This window comes from Sapajus apella, unplaced genomic scaffold, assembly GCF_009761245.1.
Source record: "Sapajus apella isolate SASKATOON/1434 unplaced genomic scaffold, GSC_monkey_1.0 scaffold14, whole genome shotgun sequence".
Lineage (NCBI taxonomy): Eukaryota > Metazoa > Chordata > Mammalia > Primates > Cebidae > Sapajus > Sapajus apella.
In genome coordinates, this window is record NW_022436954.1 from 25,888,137 (window position 1) to 25,913,217 (window position 25,081).

General features: G+C 38.9%; 1 long non-coding RNA gene across 1 annotated transcript in view; it reads right to left on the reverse strand.

The window, feature by feature from the left end:
• Window positions 1-958: 958 nt before the first annotated feature.
• LOC116555116 overlaps window positions 959-25,081 on the reverse strand; it is a 52,238-nt gene continuing 28,115 nt past the window's right edge. Inside the window, exon 3 of the long non-coding RNA XR_004270384.1 lies at window positions 959-5,763. This is a non-coding gene — a long non-coding RNA (uncharacterized LOC116555116). The remainder of the gene's footprint in view (window positions 5,764-25,081) is intronic.

Genomic DNA, 25,081 nt, shown 5'->3' on the forward strand with positions numbered 1-25,081 from the left:
ACAGTTTTCCGGCTTCCTCTTGTGGCACACTCTCCACTGTAGCATACTATCCTGGATCAGTTAGACAGCAATTACTTGCAAGAAACAGAAAATCGTGCAACTGTGGCTACTACCAAAAGTTTGACTAAGTCATCTCATTTAACGAAAATTCTAGAAGTAGGTGTTCACTTGCCAGCTCAACAACGTCAAAACTGATGTTGTAAGATTTCCTTGCCCTTTTCTTCATGATTGTTGCCTCGTGGCCACAATATGGTCATTGCCTCTCCAGTAAAGGAAAAGCAAAGGGCACATCTGCCTGGACCTCATTAGTCAGAACTACACTACATGGCCACCCAACCTGCAAATGAAGCTGGGAAATTGAGTGTTTTAAACCACTCACACTGCTGCCTCAAACAAAATGAGGAATCTGTCAGTAAGAAATAAGAAGCGAATTAATACTGGGTGGCCATTTTACAATCTTTCACACATACTGATTGTCCAAAACAGTTTCATCCTTTCCAGAGCAGACACAAAATTTAATCTGAAAAGCCAGTTGTTTGTGTGTGATTACCTGGGAAGATAGGGACATGAGGAAGTAAACCTCACTCTTCTAGTTAGGCTACACTACCTCCCACTTACCCACTCAACCCACCCTTTTCTATTACTCTGAGGCTATCGGATCAAGATTACAGTCTGAGGTTCCTTGATGTCCATACATCACCCATATCCCAAAGGGGGAACAGACAAGTGAGTGACAGTTTAAGAAGTTGTCCTCCAAAACAAATGGTGTGTAGCTTTTGTTTCAATTGAAAAATATCAATAGAAGAGCTAATAAATGATAAAATTTGAAAGAAAAGAAAATCCTAGCTTATAGTATTTGTTCTCCCGGCCCCTTCTCTTTCTCTCTCTCTCTATCTCACACACACACACACACACACACACACACACACACACACACACAAAACACACACATTTAAAATAGTCCTCTTACCAACAAAAGCAAAAATATATATATATTGGTACAAGATGAGGAAATTGAAACACCAAATGACTGTACATCTTTTGACAGGGAGTGAATTTGTCAAATAGAGCATTAAAAGCAACGATCAACTGTTAAGAATTCATAAATTCATCCACCTTTATTTTAAAGTTTAGCTAAAATAGAAATTTGTACAAGTACATGCTGTTTTATATGACTATAATTAGGTATTTAGCTTCGTGAGGTAAGGATTTATTTGTTTAGAGAAAGAGAATTGCAGCCAGTCAGCCTCTAAAGTTCATTAGAGATTGAACCACCTCATGCAGAGAAATGGCCATTCAACCTCAGTGTACTATCCTTAATAACGGGGTGTCATTACCCAATAAGAGAGCCAGCCTGTGCCTAGGGTGACCAGTTGTCCAAGTTTTCCAAGAACATAGGAGTTTTCTGGGATACAAGGTAGTAAGAGCTAAAACTAGGGAAGTTCCAGGCAAACTGTGATGAGTTGATCACCCACCTTTGCACATAGATCATGTTGCCCCTAACCTGACCCCATTTCTACCTCTCTTGTTCTGCTTAGAAGGAGAGGAATTAGGGAAGAGCCCTGTAGTTATCATCAAACTTAATGACTAAAATAAATTTCTAATTATTCAAAATGTCCTTGTACATGTTCAAAGTTTTTATTACGGTTTATTATGTGACATCTGTTTCTGAAGGGAAAATTTAGGAACATAGCTCATAAGATGTACTTTGTTTTAAATTTTCTTTAGATTTTACCACCTGCTTTATAGCAGCATGCCACATTTAGACAGGCTCAATCCCCCTTTTCACGGTTATATTCAATGGCTGCAAGACAGATGAGTCCAATACATTTGATTTCTTTTGGCATTTTGGGCACAAACTTAATTATGATAAACCAATCCAGTCCTTTTTTACGTACCCTCCTCCTCAGAGTGGATCACACTGATAAAGTGTGATTTAAGTATATTTTTCAGTAATTCTAATAATTGACCCAGGGAAATTAAAATAATATTTTCCTGTTCTACTTGTCATAACCTGTTGAAATATCTTTCAAAATGTGCTACTGTGGGGAAAAAGAAATTCTATACACACATTATTGCTGAAATTTCCTGGATCTTTGCCTCCCAGAAGAGCAATGCATGAAATATTTATTCAAAAATGGAAATATTAAGAATTAAATGAGTTCAAACCAGTCTAATTACTTTATGGGCATTTCTTCACTGCTTAAGTTAAGTCCAAATTATCTTCAGCTCTACATAGACTGTGTCAGCTAGAACATTTTGAAAAAAATGAAAAAGTCCTCTTGAAAAGCCAACTTGACTGATTTAATTCTATTTAAATAATTGTGGATGAAGTGACTGGTTTAGTGTTGAAGGAATAAGGTTAGAGGAGTTAACAAACATTAAGCTACATGAGACCTAAGATCATTCGTTCTTTCCTTAACAAATATTTATTGAGCACCTACCATGTGCTAACCACTTTTCTAAGTGCTGTGAATAAAAGAGACAGTTTGTATCCTCGTGAAGCTTACCTTCTGGCAGGAGAGACAGAAACCACCCCCTCAATAGTGACGATAAATAATATGAAGAAATGTAGCAGGGCAAATTAATGTGACAAGCTTTCTTCTGTTTTCAAGGAGGAGCGCTCTCTGAGAAAGTGACCTCTAAATTGTATCTAAATTAATTCAAGAAAGGAAAGAGCTATCTCCCCTCCCACCATTATCTTTACATGTATTGAACAGTGGTTCTCAAAGTGTTGTCTCCAGATCAGCAGCATCCCCATCAACCCTGAATTTGTTTAAAATGTGCATTCTTAGCCCTTACTTTAGACCTATTAAATCTGAAATTCTGGGACAAAGCCCAGCAATCTGTGTTTTAAGAAGCTTCATAGGTGATGTTATACATGCCCAAATTTGAAAAGGATTGCTCTAGACAATCATATCCTTTAAGATCTCTTAAATGCTCTCTTCTTCATGAAACCTTCCTGGTTCTTCATAGTTGAAAGAGATCTCTTTTCTCCTCTAAGATCCTTCACCACATCACAAATAACCATCCAGATGCACTTGGACTTGCCTCTTGGTATTACTGCTAGGCTACTCATGTACCTGAAGACTCTCTGTTTGTTACCCGTCAGGCCCTTGAAGGAAGAGACTGTGACTATTCCATCTTCGCATTCGGAACAGCGTGGCAAAGTCCCTGGCACAAAGCAGGCTTCCAGAAATACATGAGAAGTGATGTAGTAGTCTAAATAATGGTCCCCAAAAATATTAGGTTCTCATCCTTGGAAATTGTAAATGTTACCTTATATGGAAAATGTCTTTTCAGACAAGATTAAATTAAAGGTCTGAAGATCCAAGATTATTTGGCTAGGTTCTAAATGTAATCACAAGTATCCTTATAAGAAAGAGACAGAGGGAGATTTGACATACCTAGAGAAGGAGAAAGCAATGTGACCAGAGAGTCAGAGGTTGGAACAATGTGGCCACAAGCCAAGGAATGCTGCTGTCACCAAAATGTAGAAGAGGCAAGAAACTGATTCTTCCCTAGAGCTTCTAGAGGGGATGTCACTCTCCTGACACACTGATTTCAACCCAGTGATTCTAGTTTCAGACTTCTGGCATCCAGAACTGTGAAATAATATATTTCTGTTAAGCTACCAAGGTTGTGGTAATTTGTCACGGGGGACACAGAGACTATTATAAATTATCACAGCTAAAAGTTGGGGATGGCTTTTTGGGGCATCATATTGGCTAGTTATAGGGTCTGGTTATTCAGCCAAACACACTAATCTAGGTAGTGGAGTAAAGAGATTTGGCAGATGTAATTAAAGCCCCTAATTAGTTGACTTTAAGTAAGAGAGATGATCCTGGATGGTTCTAACTTTATCCATTGGAAGACTTTAAAAGCAGAAATGAGGCTTCCCCAAACATCATGAACATAACCATGCAGTTCCAGCCTGCTTGTGATCTACCCTTCATGAAAACTCATGGATGAGAGCTTGAGCTCATGCCTGTGAGTTCATGCTTCCTCTGATTCCTGCCTGCCCCTGTTAAATCCAGGTGAAAACACAAGTATTGAACATTTACTCTGTAGCAGGTAATATATGTACCTTGTATTATTTAATCCTGACATCAATCTTATGAGTTAGGTATAACAATTATCCCATTTTATATATAAGAACATTTACACTTAGAGGGATGAACTGAATTACTCAAAGTCACATAGCTAAAAGAGGCCAGAGTTGGCATTCAAACTCAGCTGGTCTGTTTCCAGAATCTCAGTCACTATACCCATGTGCTGCCCAACAAACCAGTGCCATGAGTGTGTCCAAGTCAAAGTGGGAGAATCACTGCAAGGAGATTTCCAAACCACTTAAATGCTTGAGGCTTATTAAGGGGAAACAACAGACAGAGGAACTTGCTTTAGGATGAGCATAAATTTGGAACATTCATGGCAAACCTTGAAGGTATAGAAAAGAGTTATTTCCCAAGTAAGTTTCAGGACTTCAGCCCAGCTGAGCTCAAAGCCTCCTCTGCCCTCTTCCATTGGGGGGTCACTTGACCAACCTTCCTTGTTGCCCTTTCTCTCTGAGGCAGCAACTTGAACTGCACAGATGTGCAAGACAGCAGGGGATGGACAGCCCTGGTGATAAAATAAAGAAATTTAGGAGCCCTCCGCTGGGTTTCCACATACTCTCCCATAATCATGAGAAACAGAATTTTATCAGCACTTGCCCCAGGGTGCTAATTAAGAGTAAGACTTTCATATCAGGCATCTTGTAGCTAAAAAGAAATTTGCTCACTGCAAAAGAGAGTACTCTGCCTAGTTGGGAAGCTATTACACAAAGAAAACTCATTCTAACATTCTTCATTATAGAGAATTCTGCATAGGTTGGTTCTAAGGCAGTCAGAGGTAAGGATAGAAATTGTCCAAAGAACAAGAAAGACCTTATTAAAATGAGGGAATTTCTTCTCTAAGCCTATCCTGCTGCTGTAGTGGTAAGGAATTCATCAATGCAGTTTCCAGACTCAACTCATTAAACACATGACGTTGGTAAATTACTTACTTTCCCACAAGGAAAATAGGTTAATGTTTTTTTTTTCTTTTAATATTATTGCATAATACCTGTTTATTTAATAAACAATGTATGGAAAAACAGTAAAGTTCACTTGGACACTCACTGGCCAAAGAGAATTGACATTAACATTTTGTTAGGCAAGTTAGCTAACGTGTTTTTGCCTGGCTATATTCATCCATAAAATGGGAACAAGTAACAGTCTTCCTCAGAAGTGGCAGAGGAAATGCATGAGATAAATCAGGTAAAGCACTCAGCACAGAGCATACCTAATAATGCTTTGCTATGCTAGCGTGACTACCGTCCCAAGTTGCTGGGGCTCTCTTGGTTTTAGTAGTGAGAGTCCTACATCCTGGAAACTGGGGTGGTTGCCATAACCCTATAGAAAGGGTAACAGTGAAGTATCATGTTCACCGGAGCATAGACAGTGCTGGGTAGTACATGAATACTCTTTTAACGACAGGGAGTCGTTAGATTGCCTTAGATTCATTGTCCTTGTCTGACACAGGCCTGCTTGGTCCAACTTGGACTGAATGGGGAAGTCTCAAAGCCAGTGCTCCAGCCTCAGAAAGGCATTATCCTGTATAGAACCATCATTCACCCAGAACAGTGTTGTGTTTCTAGCAAACTGCACTTTAGTTCTACCTGCCCATGTCTCCAAGTTGAAGGAAGGAGCAGGAGCATTAGACTCCTCTGAACTGCTCGTCTCTCTGAAAAGCAGAAAAGAAATCAAGCACTTAGCACAGAGCCCCCTGTGAACTGCAGGCCCCCAACTGCTTGCCCAGGCAAATAATATCGATCTGGCTCCATTTCATTTTAGTCCTTTAACTGCTCACATCTCTGGATGGCATTGGCACAGCAAGACACAAGTGCCATCAACATGGTGTCAATTCTGCCTTCAAAAGCTCAGCTTTGTTCCAACTCTGTCAGGATTAGAAGCAGCAGAGGCTGTAAAGGTATTTTCTTAGCCACCTACTCAGCCTGCTGATTTTTGTTCAGTTAGGGCAAAGCTGATTCTTAACGAGTCAAATGACTCCCTTTCTGCGCCCTTCATTCAATAGATCCCTCATTTTGGACATCCTGACAAACGTTCAAATGAAATTTCCTTTGGCTACAACTTGTCCCAACCTTTCTTGTTATCAGCTCAGCCCTTCTATCATCTAAACAAGGACCTGCCAACTTCTTGTGAGTTAATGCCCTTCATCTCCCTTTCTCCTCATATTATTTTTCACTTGGCTTCTCTCAATTACTCTTCCCTGTGCTCTCCTGGAGATCCTTAATTATCTTGACTCTAGTGCATTTAAACCTTTGGACTAACAAGTGCTCTGAGCTGTTTTCTTCCTCCTGGGAAACCAACTGGAAAGTCATACAGACATGCTGCCCCAGCCATATTTCAGATTAGCACCAGAGAAGCTGTGAAAGAGCCTAAATCTCTAAGGAACCCTAGAGATTTAATTGAGTGTCCCTGAATTTGAGGAACACACACACATACATACACATACATACACATACACATACACATACACATACACATACACATACACATACATATACACAAACACACACCACACTTCCACAGCCTAAAGGTCCAGGTGACATTACATTAACAAGTGTAAAAATGTCTCTGTCGTTGGCACCATCTGATCGTGTAAAACTTCAGCCTCTGACAAAGACCCCCAACCCCCATAAGCATTTATGGGAGTCTATTTATATGTACACATGCAAATCTAGTCAGGAACCATGTGTCTTTTCTGAGCGCACTACTACCCCACTGCCTCTGCTGTCTTCTCTCAGGCTACTATAGTTCCTACCTGATGCCATTACCCACTCTCTGGAGTGGCCAAAACTACAAAGTGGTCTGTGGCACCAACGGGTGGGATAACAAGCACAGCACTGCCAGACCCCTCCAATTGAGTGTAACATAAAGTGGAGAGAGTAGCAATGAAATAGATTGCAGGATGTCCTCTCTTCCCCTGCAGCTCAGCTACAATTCCATGGAATTGAGCTGGCTATAGATCAGAGGGATTGGTATCACATTACATGCAGAATCATACCTACTCTTGCCCCACGTCCCTCACCAAAACCGGGTAAACACTCCAAGCCCTTCATACACATACATTTCTCCCTTTGAGATGTGTTCCTACCCAACGTGGCTCCTCACACAAACAGATCCCCACAAACTGCCTTCATATGCCATTCACTTACCCCTACCTCAACCACCCAAGCTCCCAGATCTCTAGGCATATCCAAATCCAAAAATGTGCAGAGCATATGTTCCACTGCATTTTCTTACTTTGAGATTTGTGTCTCCAATGTGCAACATGGGTCCTATGATGGTACAACAAGCCCAGGAGCTGGGGTGTTATGCTATGATCAATGTGGCTGCTTTTACGAGTTTTCCCTGGAACAACAGCTCACGTCCTAAGATTCATGGTTCCATAAAAAGAAATTGATCCTAATAGTATGCAGAATGAATACAATAAGGAAAATGGCTGAAGCAAATGGATCTTGACACCACACTAATAGCTTTTTTGTAGGAGAAAATGAATTCATGAGCAAATAATAGAAATTAATGAAGGCACCCTAGGCAAAGTCCTCTACCTCCTCCTAAGTGATGGATTTAGTAGGGTCTGTCCTGCCCTCAAAGATGACCAAGGGTACTGCTAAGAACTCTGGAAGATAATATACAATTTGAATAGAGAAGCAAACTCAGAAACCTCCGTAGGCTATGAGCAGAGTCACTTCTCAAGGGAAGTGGTAAATTTCCACAGCCGCTACAGATCATTTGGCTGATATTTCAATATCAACAGTCTATGTCTTCAAAGAGTATTTATAGCTTTAATGGCATTAAGGTGACTGAACTCCCGGGAACTCCTGAACTTTTATTTGTTAGTAAAAAGTATTAATCATCTTGATTCCAGATTAGCCTAAGGGGATTTTTTCCATAGAAACTAATACCTCATCCTCAGTTATCTTCAGCTGCAGAGCCTTGGCCCCAGTAAGGCTAGATCAGCCTAAGTGAAACTAAACACCTTTCAAGGGAGCATCAAAGTTCACATGGGGATGGAAGGAATGTGTCACAAGCAGGATTTTTGTGCATTCCTGGTCTTAAATGTGCCCAATGCATAATCTGGGTCACACCCTTGAGATTTTTTATCTAAGACTTCCAGGTATCTAATACTATAAAATGAGAGAGGGGTCAAGATGGCAGACTAGAAGTAGCTGGTGTGTGCTGCTCTCACAGGGAGGAAACAAAGTGGTGAGTAAACACTGACACTACAAGCCAGTTGTCTAAAAAACCTCCTAGGGATCCATCAAGGAAGTGAGGGGACACTGAGAACAGAGAACAGTGAAGCTTGGCAGCAGCACATCTGGGATCGACATGGAGCCAGAAGGAACTTCCCAACATGGAGAAAAGGTAAATGAGTGAGAGCCCCTGGGGGATTCACACTTCCCACAGGGACCTGTACAATCCTGGAAATGAGAGAATCACAGTGCCCCCTGGGCCTCTAGATTGATCCAAAGAGCCACCTGAAGTCTTTGTAAAGGCAACACTCAAGTCCATGGGACCTCCCACAGGCTTTGGACCATGGACCAGCCCAGTTCCAGCTGCCAAAGCCATAATAGAGGCCATAGTCATGGTGCCTGGAGGCAGTAAGATTGCACCATTTCCCTTGCCAGACAAGGCTCAGAGCCAGCTTCCAGCACAGCAGTTCAACTTCTGCCTGAACTCTGCCAGGGTACACACCTCCATGTTCCCCCAGGAAGCACCTGGACAGTGGAGCAAGAGGCCTCACCCACCCTTGCTGCTCCTACCTTGGTGGGACACACCAGCTGGGGTTTCCAGCACAATGCCCTGCCTCTGCCAAAATTCTGTGGGTGTACACAACCCTATGTTCCCCTGGGAAGCACTCAGAGGGTAGAGCAGATGACTCCACCCACTCCTGCTGATCCTATCTGAATGGGACACAACAGCATGGTTAGTGTCCAAGCAAGTGGTGAGCCTTCACTCTTAGAATACTGTGAGTGCTGAGATACCTCAGCTCTTTCAGGCCAGCAGGGGAATAGGGCATGCCTCCCACTACAGAGTAGGTCTGGAAAGGGGATGCCCTGTCTGCCAATCGTATTTCCTGCCTGAGGGAGCCTTGTGGCCCAGAACACCTAACAAAGGAAATACTGGCATGAAAACAGCAATTGGAGGGGACTCCTCCAAGGCCCAGGAGCAGGACAGGTGAGGGATCTCTGTCCTCCATACCCATAGAGCACTGCTGTAAAAATGCACCAAAATGTAAAACGGTCACGAGCGAATACTCTATCTGCTGGCCAAAACTCTTAACTTCCACTTATTGAATAACAGCCCAAATTACACCACTAAAATATTTTGCCAATATACAGCACCTGTGAAAACTAAAGGAAAAAAATGAGACACACACACACACGCACACACACACACACACACACACACACACTGTACATATATATATATATATATATATACACACATATGTACAGAGTCTCGGCCCTCTGAAAGCAACCAGAAACAAAGCCAACTGACTATACTCAACTTATGTCACAGTTAAAGGAACACTAGCAGTCGCACATGAGAAAGAATCAGTGTAAAAACTCTGGCAACTCAAAAACCCACTGCGTGCCCTTACCTGCAAATGAACACACTAGTCCACCAGAAATAGTTCTTAACCAGATTGAAATAACTGAAATGAAAGACACAGAATTCAGAATATGGATGGCAAGGAAGTTAATCAAGATCAAGAAGAAAGTTGAAACCTAATCCATAAACAACCTGGGAGCTGAAAGATGAAATAATTATCTGAAGAAAAAAACAGAATAAACTTCTAGAACTGAAGAATTTACTTCAAAAATTTTATAATATGATCAGAAGCATAACCAGCAGAATCAACCAAGCTGAGAAAAGACTCTCAGAGCTTGAAGATTGGTTCTTTGAAGCAACTCAATCAGACAAAAAAAAATTTTTTAGTGAACAAAGCCTCTGAGAAATATGAGATTATGCAAAGAGACCAAATCTATGACTCGTGAATATTTCTGAAAGAGAAAGAGAGTAATTTGAAAAACATATTTGAGAATATAGTCCATTAAAATTTCCCTAATCTAGCTAGAGAGAAGGGCATTCAAATTCAAGAAATACTGAAAACCACAGTAAAATACGGTACAAGCCAAGGAATACAGTTATCAGATTCACCATGGTAAATACAAAAGAAAATATCTTTTTTTTTTTTTTTGCCCTCTCATCCCATTTATTAAAGAAAAAATAAAGAAAGAAAAGATACAATGCAGGAAAACCACCAACCATCCTTTCACATCAGGCTGAACAACGCACAGTGATTTATTCCCTTCATTCCCCCACCCCCACCCCAAAAAGAAAATATCTTGAAGGCAGCTAGGGGAAAAGGTCAGGTCACCTACAAAGGAAACCTCATCAGACAAGCAGCAGACCTCTCAACAGAAACCTTACAAACCAAGAGAGATTGAGGCCTGTTTAAGCATTCTTAAAGAATATAAATTCCAACCAAGAATCTCATATCCCACTAAATTAAGCTTCTTGAGAAAAGGAGATATAAAATCCTTCTCAGAAAAGCAAGCACCAAGGGAATTTGTTACCACCAGACCAGCTGTACAAAAGGCCCTAAAAGGAATGGTAAACATGGACACAAAAGATTGAAACCTGCTATCACAAAAACACACTCAAACACATCACCCACAGGCAATCTAAAGCAATTTTACAAGCAAGTCTGCAAAACAAACAGCCAGCAATATGACAACAAAATCATAATCTTATATATTAACGCTAACCTTGAGTGTAAATGATCTAAACACGCTTCTTAAAAAGCATAGAGTGGCAAGTTGTATAAAAAGACAAGACCCAACTGTCTTCTGTCTTCAAGAAACATATCTCACATGTTCACATGTAATGACACCCACAGGCTAGAAGTAAAAGAATAAACAGAGATCTAACATGCAAATGAAAAACCAAAAATGCAAGAGTCACTATTCCAATATCAGATAAAACAGACTTTAAACCAACAACAATCAGGAAAAACAAAGAAGGGCATTACATAATGATAAAGGGTTTATTTCAACAAAAAGACTTTACTATCGTAATATATATGTACCTGACACTGGAAAACTCAGATTCATAAAACAAATTTTTGATCTACAAAAAGATTCAGGCAGCCACACAATAATCATAGAGGACTTCAGCACCCAACTGACAGTGACAGACAGAACACTAAGTCAAAAACTAACAAAGATATTCTGAACTTAAACTTGACACTTGCCCAATTGGACCTAATAGACAACGACAGAATATCCCACCCAACAGCCAGATTATACATTCTTTCATCCACACATGGAACATATTCTAAAGATCAACCATGCCAACATCATCCTGATACCAAAACCTGGCAGAAACACAATTAAAAAAGAAAACTACAGGCTAATATCCATGATGAACCTTGATTTAAAAATCTTCAACAAAATACTGGCAAACCAAATCCAACAGTACATCAAAAAGCTTATCCACCATGATCAAGTAGATTTCATCCCGAGGATGGAAGGCTGGTTGAACATATGCAAATCTGTAAACATATCCACCACATAAACAGAACCAAAGACTAAAACCACATGATTATCCCAATAGATGCAGATAAGGCCTTCCACAAAATTCAACAGCCCTTTATGCTAAAAACTCTCAATAAACTAGGTATCATTGGAATGAATTTCAAAATAATAAAAGCTATTTATGACACACCTACAGCCAATATCATATTGAATGGGCAAAAACTAAAAACACTCCCTTTAAAAACTGGCATTAGACAAGAATGCCCTCTCTCACCACTCCTATTCAATATAGTATTGGAAGTTCTAGCCAGAGCAATTAGGCAAGAAAAAGAAATAAAATGTATTCAATTAGGAAAAGAAGTCAAATTGTCCCTATTTGCAGATGACATGATCATATATTTAGAAGACCCCATTGCCTCAGCCCAAAACCTCCTTAAACTGATGAGCAACTTTGACAAAGTTTCAGGATACAAAATCAATGTGCAGAAATCACAAGCATTCCTATACACTGATAACAGACAAACAGAGAACCAAATCATGAGCAAACTCCCATTTACAATAGCTACAAAGAGAATAAAATACCTATGAATATAACTAACAAAAGATGTAAAAGATCTCTTCAAGAAGAACTACAAACCACTGCTCAATGAAAGAAGAGAGGACACAAACAGATGGAAAAACATTCCATGCCCATGGTTAGGAAGAAGCAATATTGTGAAAATAACCATACTGCCCAAAGTAATTTATAGATTCAACACTATCCCCATCAAGCTACCATTGACCTTCTTCACAGAACTGGAAAAAACCACTTTCAACTTCATATGGAACCAAAAGAGAGCCCGCATACCCAAGACAATCCTAAACAAAAAGAACAAAGCTGGAGGCATCATGCTACCTGACTTCAAACTATACTACAAGGCTACAGTAATCAAAACAGCATGATACTGGTACCAAAACACAGATAGATGAATGGAACAGAACAGAGGCCTTGGAAAAAATGCCACACATCTACAACCATCTGATTTTTGACAAACCTGACATAAAGAAGCAATGGGGAAAGGATTCCCTGTTTAATAAATGGGGTTGGGAAAACTGGCTAGCTATAAGCAGGAAGCTAAAACTGGACCCCTTCCTTACACCTTATACAAAAATTAACTCCAGATGGATTAAATATTTAAAGATAAGAACTAACACCATAAAAACCCTGGAAGAAAACCTAGGCAACACCATTCAGGACATAGGCACAGGCAAGAACTTCATGACTAAAACACCAAAAGCAACAGCAACAAAAGCCAAAATAGACAAATGGGATCTAATTAAACTCCAGAGCTCCTGTACAGCAAAAGAAAAAAATCATTAGCATGAACCAGCAACCAACAGAATGGGAAAAAAATTTTGCATCTACCCATCTGGCAAATGGCTAATATCCAGAATCTACAAAGAACTAAAACAGATTTATAAGAAAAACAAACCCATTCAAAAGTGGACAAAGGATATGAACAGACACTTTTCAAAAGAAGACATATATGAGGCCAACAAACATATGAAAAAATGCTGACCATCCCTGGTCATTAGAGAAATGCAAATCAAAACCACATTGAGATACCATCTCACACAAATTAGAATGACAATCATTTAAAAATCTGGAGACAACAGATGCTGGAGAGGATATGGAGAAAAAGGAACACTTTCACACTGTTGTTGGGAGTGTATATTAGTTCAACCATGTGGAAGACAGTGTGGCAATTCCTCAAGGATCTAGAAATAGAGATACCATTTGATCCAGCAATCCCATTACTGGGTATATACCCAAAGGATTATAAATTGTTCTATTATAAAGATGCATGCATTCATATGTTCATTGTGGCACTGTTTACAATAGCAATGACCTGGAACCAACCCAAATGCCCATCAATGATAGACTGGACAAAGAAAATGTGGCACATATACACCATGGAGTAATATGCAGCCATAAAAAATGTGTTCATGTTTTTTGTAGAGACATGGATGAATCTAGAAACCATCATACTCAGCAAACTGACAGAACAGAAAACTAGACACCGCATGTTTTCACTCATAGGTGGGTGATAAACAATGAGAACACTTGGGCATAGGAAAGAGAACAACAATCACTTGGCAAACTAGGGGGTTGTAGGGGTGGGGAGGGACAACAGATGGGTGGGGAGGATGGGGAGGGATAACACCAGAAGAAATAAATGCCTGACATGGTGACTGAAGCAGGAGGGGGTGGGATGGAGACAGCAAACCACCGTGGCACGTATATATCTATGCAACAGTTCTACAGGATACAAGATGTGCACATGTACCCCGGAGCTCAAAGTACAATTAAAAGAAAAGAAAGTCTCAATAAATTTCAAAAAATTTAAATCATACTAAGCAGACTCTTGGACTCCAGTGCAAAAAAAAAAAAATTAATACCAAGAATATCTCTCAAAACTATATAAGAACATGGAAAACAATTTGCCTTTGAATAACTATTGGGTGAAAAATGTTACTATGGCAAAAATTAAAAAGGTCTTTGAAATTAATGAAAATAGAGACACAACTTACCAAAATCTTCGGAATGCAGCTAAAACAGTGTTAAGAGGAAAGTTTATAGTGCTAAATGCCTTCATGAAGAGGTCAGAAAGATCACAAATTAATGATGTAGCATTGCACCTAGAAGATCTTGGGGAAAAAAAAAAGAGTGATCCAACTTCAAAGATAGAAGAAAAGAAATAACTAAAATCAGACAAGAACTGAATGAAATTGAAACCAAAAGGTCCATACAAAAGATTATTGAAACCAAGAGTTATTTCTTCAAAGAAATAAACAAGATTGATAGACCACTAGCTAGACTAACAAAGAAAAGGGATCTGAATAAGCTCAGTCAGAAATAGCAAAGATGATATTACAAATGACCCCACAGAAATACAAAAGATACTCAGAGACTACCATGAACACCTCTATACACAAAATTTAGAAAATTTAGAAGAGATGGATAAACTTCTGAAACACACAACCTCCCAAGATTTAACCATGAAGAAAGTAAAAGCTTAAACAGACTAATAACATGTTCCAAATTAGAATCGGTAATTTAAAATACCTACCAACCAAAAAGAGCCTAGGAACAGATGGATTCTTACATGGTCTGGCTCTGTGTCCCCACCCAAATCTCATCTTGAATTGTAATCCAAATTATAATCTCCACCTGTTGGAGGAGGGACCTCATGGGAGGTGTTTAAATCATGGGGGCAGTCCCTCCATGCTATTCTTGTGATAGTGAGTGAATTTTCACAAGATCTGATGGTTTTATAAGGGGCTTTCTCCTCCTTGACTCATTCTTCTCTCTCTTGCTGCCATGAGAAGAAGAACGTGTTGCTTCCCTTTATGCCATAATTGTAACTTTCCTGAGTCCTTCCCAGCCATGCAGAACTGTGAGTCAATTAAACCTCTTTTCTTTATAAATTACCCAGTCTCTGGTATTTCTTTATAGCAGCATGAGAACAGATAAATACAGTAAATTTGTACCAAGAAAGTTAGGCACTGCTACAAGGATACCCAAAAATGTGGAAGCAACTTTGGAACTGGGTAACAGGCAGATGTTGAAACAGTTTAGAGGACTCAGAAGAAGACAGGAAAGTGTGGGAAAGTCTGGAAATTCCTCGAGACTTGGAAGGCTCAGAAAACCGCAAGATGTGGGAAAGTTTGGAACTTCCTGGAGACTTCTTGAATCATCTGATCAAATGCTAATAGTGATATGGACAATGAAGGCCAGGCTGAGGTGCTCTCAGATGGAGAGGTGGAACTTGCTGGGAACCGGAGTAAAGATCACTCTTGCTATGCAAAGAGACTGGTGGTATTTTGCCCCTGTCATAGAAATCTATGGAACTTTGAACTTGAGAGAGATGATTTGGGGTATGTGGTGGAAGAAATCTCTAAGCAGCTAAACATCTAAGAAGAAGCAGAGCATAAAAATCTAGAAAACTGGCAGTCTGATGATGCAATAAAAAATAAAACTCCATTTTCTGCGTAGAAATTTAAGCTGACTGCAGAAATTTGCATAAGTAATGAGGAGCCAAATGTTAATCACCAAGACAATAGGGAACGTGTCTCTAGGGCATGTTAGAGACCTTCATGGAAGCTCCTCCCGGAGGTCTAAGAGGGAGTAATGGTTTCATGGGCTTGGCCCAGAGCCCTGCTATGTGCAGCCTCAAGACATGGTGCCCTGCATCCCAGCTACTCCAGCCATGGCTAAAAGGGGCCAAGGTACAACTCAGACCATGGCTTCAGAGGTGCAAGCCCCAAACCTTGGCAGCTTCCATGTGGTGTTGAGCCTGCAGGTGCACAGAAGACAAGAATTAGTGTTTGGAAACTTAGACCTAGATTTCAGAGGATGTGTGAAAATGCCTGGGTGTCTGAGAAGAAGTTTGCTGCAGAGGTGGGGCCCTGATGGAGAGCCTCTGCTAAGGCAGTGCAGAAGGGAAATGTTGGGTCAGAGCCCCCACACAGAATTCTGACAGGGGAACTGCCTAGCGGATCTGTGAGAAAAGGGTCAACATCCTCCAGACCCCAGTATGGTAGATCCACTCACACCTTGCACTATGCTCCTGGAAAAGCTGAACATCCTCAATTCCAGCCTGTGAAAGCAGCCAACAGGAGGGCCATATCTGGCAATGCCACAGGCGTAGAGCAGCCCAAGTCTGTGGGAGCCCACCTCTTGCATCGGCATGACCGGGATGTGAGACATGAAATCAAAGGAGATCATTTTAGAAGTTCAACATTTGCTGACTGTCCTGTTGTATTTCAGACTTGCATGGGGCCTGTAGCCTCTGTGCTTTGGCCATTTTCTCCCATTTTGAACAGGTGCATTTACCCAGTGCCTGTACCTTATTATATCTAGGAAGTAACAAATTTGCTTTTGATTTTATAAGCTCATAGGCAGAAGAGACTTGCCTTGTCTCAGATAAGACGATGAACTTGGACTTTTGGGTTAATGCTGAAATAAGATAAGAATTTGGGGAACTGCTGAGAAGGCATAATTGTGTTTTAAAATGTGAGAAAGATGAGATTTGGGAGGGGCCAGGGATGGAATGATATGGCCTGGCTCTGTATCCCTAATCATATTTCATCTTGAATTGTAATTTGAATAATAATTCCCACATGTTGGGGGGAGGGACCTCATGGGAGGTGATTAGATCACAAGGTTGGTACCTTCATGCTGTTTTTGTCCCTATCCAAATCCCATCTTGAATTGTAATCCAAATTATAATCCCCACATGTTGGAAGAGGGACCTCATGGGAGGTGATTCGATTATGGTGATGGTCCCCCATGCTGTTCTCATGATAGAGGGTGAGTTCTCACAAGATTTGATGGTTTTATAAGGGGCTTTACCCCCTTCATTTATTCTTCTGTCTCCTGTCGCCATGTGAAGAAGGATGCATTGCTTCTCATTCTGTCATGATTGTAATTTTACTGAGGCCTCCCCAGCCATATGGAACTGTGAGTCAATTAAACCCTTTTTCTTTATAAATTACCCAATCTCAGGTATTTCTTTATAGCAGCATGAGAACAGACCAATACAGATTCACAGCCAAATTCCAGCAGTCATACAGAGAATTGATACAAATCCTACGAAACTATTTCAAAACATTTGAGAAAGGTGACTTCTCCCTAACTCATTCTATGAATCCAGCATCATCCTGATATCCAAATCTGTCAAAGATACAACAAAAAAAGAAAAGTTTAGGCCAACATGCATGATGAAGGTAGGCACAAAAATCTTCAACAAAATACTAGCAAACCAAATCCAGTAGCACATCAAAAAGTTAATTCACCATGATCAAATAGGCTTTATCCCTGGGATGCAAGGTTAATTCAACACACGTAAATCAATAAATGTGATTCATCACACAAGCAGAATCAAAAACGAGAACCACATGATTATCTCAATAGATGCAGAAAAATCTTTCAATAAAATCTAACATTTCATTATGATAAAAATTCTCGACAAACTAGGCAGCAAAGGAACATACTTCAAAATAATAAGAACCATCTATGACAAACCCACAACCAACATTATACTGAACAGGCAAAAACTGGTACCACTTCCCTGGAGAACTGGAACAAGACAAGGATGCCTGCTCTCACCACTCCTATTCAACATAGTACAGGAGCTCCCAGCCAGAGCATTCAGGCAGAGAAAGAAATAACAGTCATCCAAATAGGAAAATAAAATGTCAAACTGTCTCTCTTTGCTGATGATATAATTCTACACATAGAAACTCTAAAGATTCTGCCAAAAGACTCCTGGAACTGATAAACAAATTCAGTAAAGTTTCAGGATACAAAATTAATGTAGAAAAATTAGTAGCATTTCTATACATCAATGACATTTTAGCTGAGAACCAAGTTAAGAACACAATCCCATTTACAATAGCCACAAATAAAATGACATATTTAGGAATTTATGTAACCAGGGATGTGAAAGATCTCTACAAGGAGAACTATAAAACACTGCTGAAAGAAATCAGAGATGACACAAATATATGGAAAAATATCCTATGCTTACTGATTGGAAAAATCAATATTGTTAAAATGGTCACACCGTCCAAAGCAATTTACAGATTCAATGTTATTCCTATCAAAATACCTATATCATTTTCACAGAATTAGAAAAATCTACTCTGAAATTCATATGGAACCAAAAAAGAGTCCAAATACTCAAAGCAATCCTAAACAAAAAGAACAAGCCAAAAGCATCATGTTACCAAATTTTCAACTATGCTATAGGTCTAAGAAACCAAGCCAGCATGGTACAGACACATAGAAAACTGGAACAGAATAGAGAGCACAGAAATAAAGTCACACATCATCAGATCTTTAACAAAACTGACCAAAATAAGCAATGGAAAAAGGGCTCCCTATTCAATAAATGATACTAGAATGACTGGCTAGCCATATGCAGAAGAATAAAACTGGAACTCCTACCTCTTAACATGTACAAAAATTAACTCAAGATGGATTAAAGACTTCCTTAAACTATAAAAATCCTGGAAGATAACCTAGGAATTTCCCTTCTCAACATAGGCTTTGGCAAAGAATTTAAGGCTATGTCTCTATGAACAAAAACAAAAACAAAAAAGACCTAATTAAACTAAAGAGCTCCTGCACAGCAAAAGAAATTACCAACAAAGTAAACAGTCTACAAAATAGGAAAAAATATTCACAAACTATACATCTGACAAAATTCCAATATCCAGAATCTACAAAGAACTTAAATCAATGAGCACAAAACAAACTAATTAAAAATAGGCAAAGGATATGCGCTGGCACTTCTCAAAAGAAGATGTACAAGTGGCCAAAAAACATGAAAAAATGATCGACATGATTAATTATCAGAAAAATGCAAACCAAACAACAATGAGATACCGTCTCACACTATTCAGAATGGCAATGATTAAAAAGTCAAAAAAAAAAAAAAAACAGACAGATGCTGTCGAGGTTGCAGAGAGAAAGGAACACTTACACGTTGCTGGTAGGAATGCAACTAGGTTAGCCACTGTGGAAAGCAGTTTGGAGATTTCTCAAAGAACAGAAAACAGGACTACTATTCAACCTAGCAATCCTACTACTGGGTATATGCCCAAAGGAAAATAATTTATTATATCAAAAAGAAACATGTACCTGTATTTTCACTGCAGTGCTAGTCATAATAGCAAAGACATAGAATCAACATAGGTAGGTACTCTTCAACAGTGGGTTGCATAAAGAAAATGTGTTACATATACATCATGGAATACTGTGTAACTATTTTAAAAAATACTGGAATTTTACACTTTGCAGCAACATGGATGGAGCTGGAGGTCATTATCCTAAGCGAATTAATGCAAAAACAGAAAGACAAATGCTATATATTCTCACATATACGTGGGAGCTAAACATTGAATACACATAGACATAAAGATGGGGAACAGAGGGGGCTACTAGACAGTGGAGGGAGGGAGGCAGGCATGGGCTAAAATACCATGTGTTGGGTACTATGCTCCCCACCTGTGTAATGAAATCAGTTGTACTGTAAATCTCAACATCATGTAATATGTAACATGCAACAAACTTGTACATGCACCCCTTAATCTATAGTAAAAGTTGAAATTACAAAGAATTATAATTAAATTAAGACACCAAATTCTCTCAGAATTTCTATTCTCTACCACATTTTATTTACTTCCACAGCAATATTATTATTTAATTTACATGAATATGTAGTGTTCATGTCTCTCCAATACAATGTAAGCTCAATGGGGCACGGTTTGTATTTGTTTTGTTCACCAATGTATTCCTAGTTCTTAAGTGCCTGGAACATACTGGAACATGGTAGGTGTCAGTAAACATTTATTGAAAGTGTGAATGATTCGAATGAATAAAAGATGAGAATGATAGAATCTCAAGATTGAAAGGAAACTGCAAGTCACCTAATGACCCAATCTCTTTTCTTTCACTTACTGGCTCTGCTAATGGTAATAGACAAGGTGGGTTACAGAGGAAATAATTCAGGAATCTAACTGGAAAATTACCTGATAAAATCTGGATCTTCATGCCCAGGGGAAAGGGGAGAGGGCAACTGATGGGGCCTAGGAATATAAACACTCAGCCTCAGTGTCTTTGTTTTCCCGAGGAGTCCAACCAGAGAAGAATAAGGAAGATTCACAATGCAGTATGTACCCTGAAGCTGATCAGTCAGTCTCGGGTATTTACTGGCCACTTAACATGTTCTCATAGATATTAGCGACCAGTTTCTATACGACAAGCACTCTATCAAGAACATAGGATGGTAAACAAGAGAGACCCAGACCCTATACTCTTGGAGCTTAAAGTCTATTAGAGAAAAGAGGCATCCAGCAGTTCTTTACAATTGTGGAAGTGCCACTGTGTAGAGTGCCCTAGGGGCATATAAAAAGACCACCTAAGCTTCCTGTAGAATCAGAGAAAGCCACCCAAGAAAGCACTGAAGCTCTTCTGTAACCCTTTCAACGCTTAAAATGCAGAAGTAAGTCTGAAGGTAATACCCAAAGGAACAGGGTCCTAGTCCTGGAGGTGGATTTTGGACCCGCAGCTTACTCTGTGACCTCTAAGCAAATCGCTCTGCTTCTTAGAGTTTCAATTTTTTAAATCTTGTTTGTGTTTTCAGATTCTGGTATTTTATCATTTCTAGAAGACATAAGAATCCAGTTAGTCAAAGTCCAGAATAGAAATTAGATGAGGTGATTTATTCTTACCATAGAAAACATATGTGTTGTGGATGAATTATCTTCAGTAGTTGATGAGAGAAGAAAACTAGAACAACATAAGGAGGAACTTGGGAGTAGGGAGGAGGAGTAAGGTATGGGATGGGACTGAGGCTTTTGACTGGGACAACTTTTGAATGGAAAGACAACTAGAATAAACCATTTTAACTACAAATAATATTTATTGGTATTTAGAACCTTGAAACCTATGCTATCTCATTTTATCCACACCAAAAGTATGTGAATTATGATTGCATCTGTCTTGCAATTAAAAAACTGAGTTTGAAAGCATCAAAGCAGAATATGGCAACGCAGAATGTAAATTCAGGCTCCCAGCTTTAGAATCACACTAGGAAATTCAGCAAAGAAGATGCTGATAAGCTGCTGTCTAGAGATGGCTCCGGCAGGTTCTGATTCTGATCTCAGATGCAGTGGAGGGCATCAGAGAAGGAAAAATCACTGCTGGATCCTTAAACAAATCATACTAACAGAAAGCTGCCAAATATGGGCAGCTGGGAGCTATGGACAAGAGTAGAAACTTTAGAGAGGACCACTGCCTACTCAGCAAGAGACATCCTTTTAAAGAAGGAAAGGTCCATCCTGCTTCACTCAGCATGATGGAGCTGGGACTGGGGGAAGCCATTATTGCATTTGTTCACTTATTCAGCAAACAGTCCTTGAAAGTCTGCTATGTTCCAGTCCTAGCCTATCACTAAAGAAGAGGGAAAATTTGTACACTATTGTTGGGAATGAAAGTTGGTATAGCCATTATGGAAAACAGTATGGAAGTTCCTCAAAAAATAAAACTCAATACCACTGCTAGATATATATGTAAAGAATATGATACCAGTATCTAGAAAAGATATCTCTATTTCCATGTTCATTGCAGCATTATTCACAATAGCAGAGATATGGAAACAACCTAAATGTCTGTCAATGGGGTGAATGGAAAAAAAAGCTCATCATCACTGGTCATTAGAGAAATGCAAATTAAAACCACAGTGAGATACAATTTCATGCCAGTTAGAATGGCAATCATTAGAAAGTCAAAAAAACAGCAGATGCTGGAGATGATGTGGAGAAAGAGGAATCTTTTAGACTGTTGGTGGGAGTGCAAATTAGTTCAACCATTGTGGAAGACAGTGTGGGGATTCCTCAAGGATTTAGAACCAGCAATACCATTTAACCCAGCAATCCCATTGCTGGGTATATACTCAAAGGATCATAAATCATTCTACTATAAAGACACATGCACACATACGTTTATTGAGACACTGTTCACAATACAAAAGACTTGGAACCAGTCCAAATGTCCGTCAATGTTAGAATGAATAAAGAAAATGTGGCACATATACACCCTGGAATACTATGCAGCCCTAAAAAAGAATGAGTTCCTGTTCTTTTCAGCGACATGAATGAAGTTGGAAACCATCATTCTCAGGAAACTAATACAAGAACAGAGAGCCAAACACCACATGTTCTCACTCATAAGTGGGAGTTGAACAATGAAAACATATGGGCACAGGGAGGCAAACATCACACACCAGGGCCTGTTGGGGGTGTGGGAGCCTAGGGGAGGGATAGCATTAGGAGAAATACCTAATGTAGATGACAGGTTGATGGGTGCAGCAAAGCACTATGGCACATGTATACCTATGTAACAAACCTGCACATTCTACACATAAATCCCAGAACTTAAAGTATCATTAAAAAAAGAAAATGTGGCATACATATAGATACTGACATATAGACATATATGTGTAGACACAGGTATATCTATAGATTGATATACCTACAGAGAGATATATATATATTAGATATTTATATATAGATATATATCAATATATGATACATAGGTATATTGATATATAAATATATAGATAGCTCTATCAATATATATAGTAATATATCAATATATGAATTGATAAATATGTGTAGGTTGATAAATGTATATGTAGGCATAGGTACATCTATATATTGATATTATAATATCAATATTATATAGAGATGTACCTATGTCTACATATATTTATATATCTGTATATTTTTATATATCAATATATAGATATATCTATGTCTACACATATGTCTATAGCTATATCAGTATCTATATGTATATCAACATACACGTATATTTGTATATATATATAATACATATGTATATACATAAGATATATTTCAATATATAGATATAACCATATTTAATGTAGATATAGATCTATATATTATATATAACATATTTATGTATTTCTATAAATATCCTGACATATACTAATATATAAATATATTGATATATTTCTACATAGTGTATATTGATGTCTATACAGTGACATATAGATACCGATTGGTACAGACATAAATAGGTATGCAGATTGATATATATGCATATATATGTAAAATGATATATTATTCATACTCCAAAAATTTTTGCCATTTACAAAAACATAATTAACGTAGAGGGCATTATGCTAATTCAAATAAGCTAGGCACAGAAAGACAAATACTGTGTGATCTCACTTCTATGTGGAATCCAAAGTGGTCAAATTCACAGAAGCAAGGAGTAGAATATGGCTATCAGAGACTGAAGGGAGGGAAATGGGAATATGTTGGTTAAGGGCACAAACTTCCGGTTTTACAAAATGAACATGTTCTGAAGATTTCATGCACATCATTGTAACTACAGTTAACAATACTACATTGTATACTTGAAATTTGCTAAGCAGGTAAACCTTAAGTGCTCCCACCAGAAAAAAGAAAAACAAAATAACTAAGTGGGGTACTGGATATAAATTAGCTTGATTGTGGTGATTCTTTCACAGGTATGCATATATCAAAGTACCAGGTAATATACCTTAAATATATATAATTTTTATTTATCAGCTATACTTCAATAAAGCTTGAAAGAAAGTAAGGTATCTAGAAATGGTTGAAATTAAAGTAAATATAAAAAGGACTTTTTAAAAGACCTTTAAAAATAATTGCAAAATCTCCTTTCTTTAAAGAAACATACAGGGTGGTTTCATATAATGAATAAGGGTACAATTTACCTCCATGAGTCCAGGCTCCACTGTGTACCAATTTTGTGACTTTATGCAAGTTTTTTAAAGTCTCTGCACCCTATTTTCTCATCAGCAAAATGGGAATGATGATAATATGTACCTCATAAGTGGCTAGTGATTAATAAGGATAACACATTTTTTAAAAGCACATAGCACAGTCCCTAGCACATCAGAATGGCCCAATAAATATGAACTGTCATTGTGATGTAAGATGTGTCTTGAAGGAATGATAGAAGTTTGTCAAGAAAACAAGGAAGGCAAAAGCAAGGCCAAAAAAAAAGGAAAAGGTATTATTTATATATAAACTCTCAGAGCATAGGAATGCTTGGGACATTTGAAGGACCCCAAACTGGACTTCAGTGTGGAAGTTGTCAGCCCTGAGAGATGGAGGTGAAAAGATGAGGAAGGCTCATTTCCTAAGGGACAATTAAACCCTGCTAAGGAATTTCGACTTTCACCTATACACATTTTAAGCAAGAAAATAACATGATCCAATTTGTATTTTATAAATATATTATTGTCTTCTGTCATAGGTTTCCCAGGAAGCAACTCTAAATCAGAGATTGGCTTTGCAGGATATTTATTGAGGAGTGCTGTGGGACCAACCTCTGGGAAAGAGGGAGGAAAGAAGCAGAAATGGGCAGAGGGAGAAGTCAGGCAGCAATGCCATCCCTACAAAGCATTGCTGACCTGGGAGTCATCAGGAGGCCTTCAGAGTTATCTTAAGCTGGGAAAGAAGGCCAGAACACTGTCCCCTGCATCAATCATTTATTGGATGTGGACCACCCTGGGTAAGGGATTGACACTGAGGGAAGTGGTCCTGAAGCTGAGGCAATCCCAACAACTGGGACAATAAGTCCTTCATCAAAGGAGGAATCTGGGCAGAACATCTCCAAGTCCACTACATTTTCCTGTTAATGACAAAGAATGACAATAACCTACCCAGAAACCAGGAAACTGAGCTGGAGTCTACAGGTGCCATGCCAGAAGTGTACAGCCAGGTAATGCAACTGTACTTGAGTCCATACACCACACACCACACACACACACACACACACACACACACACACACACACACACACAC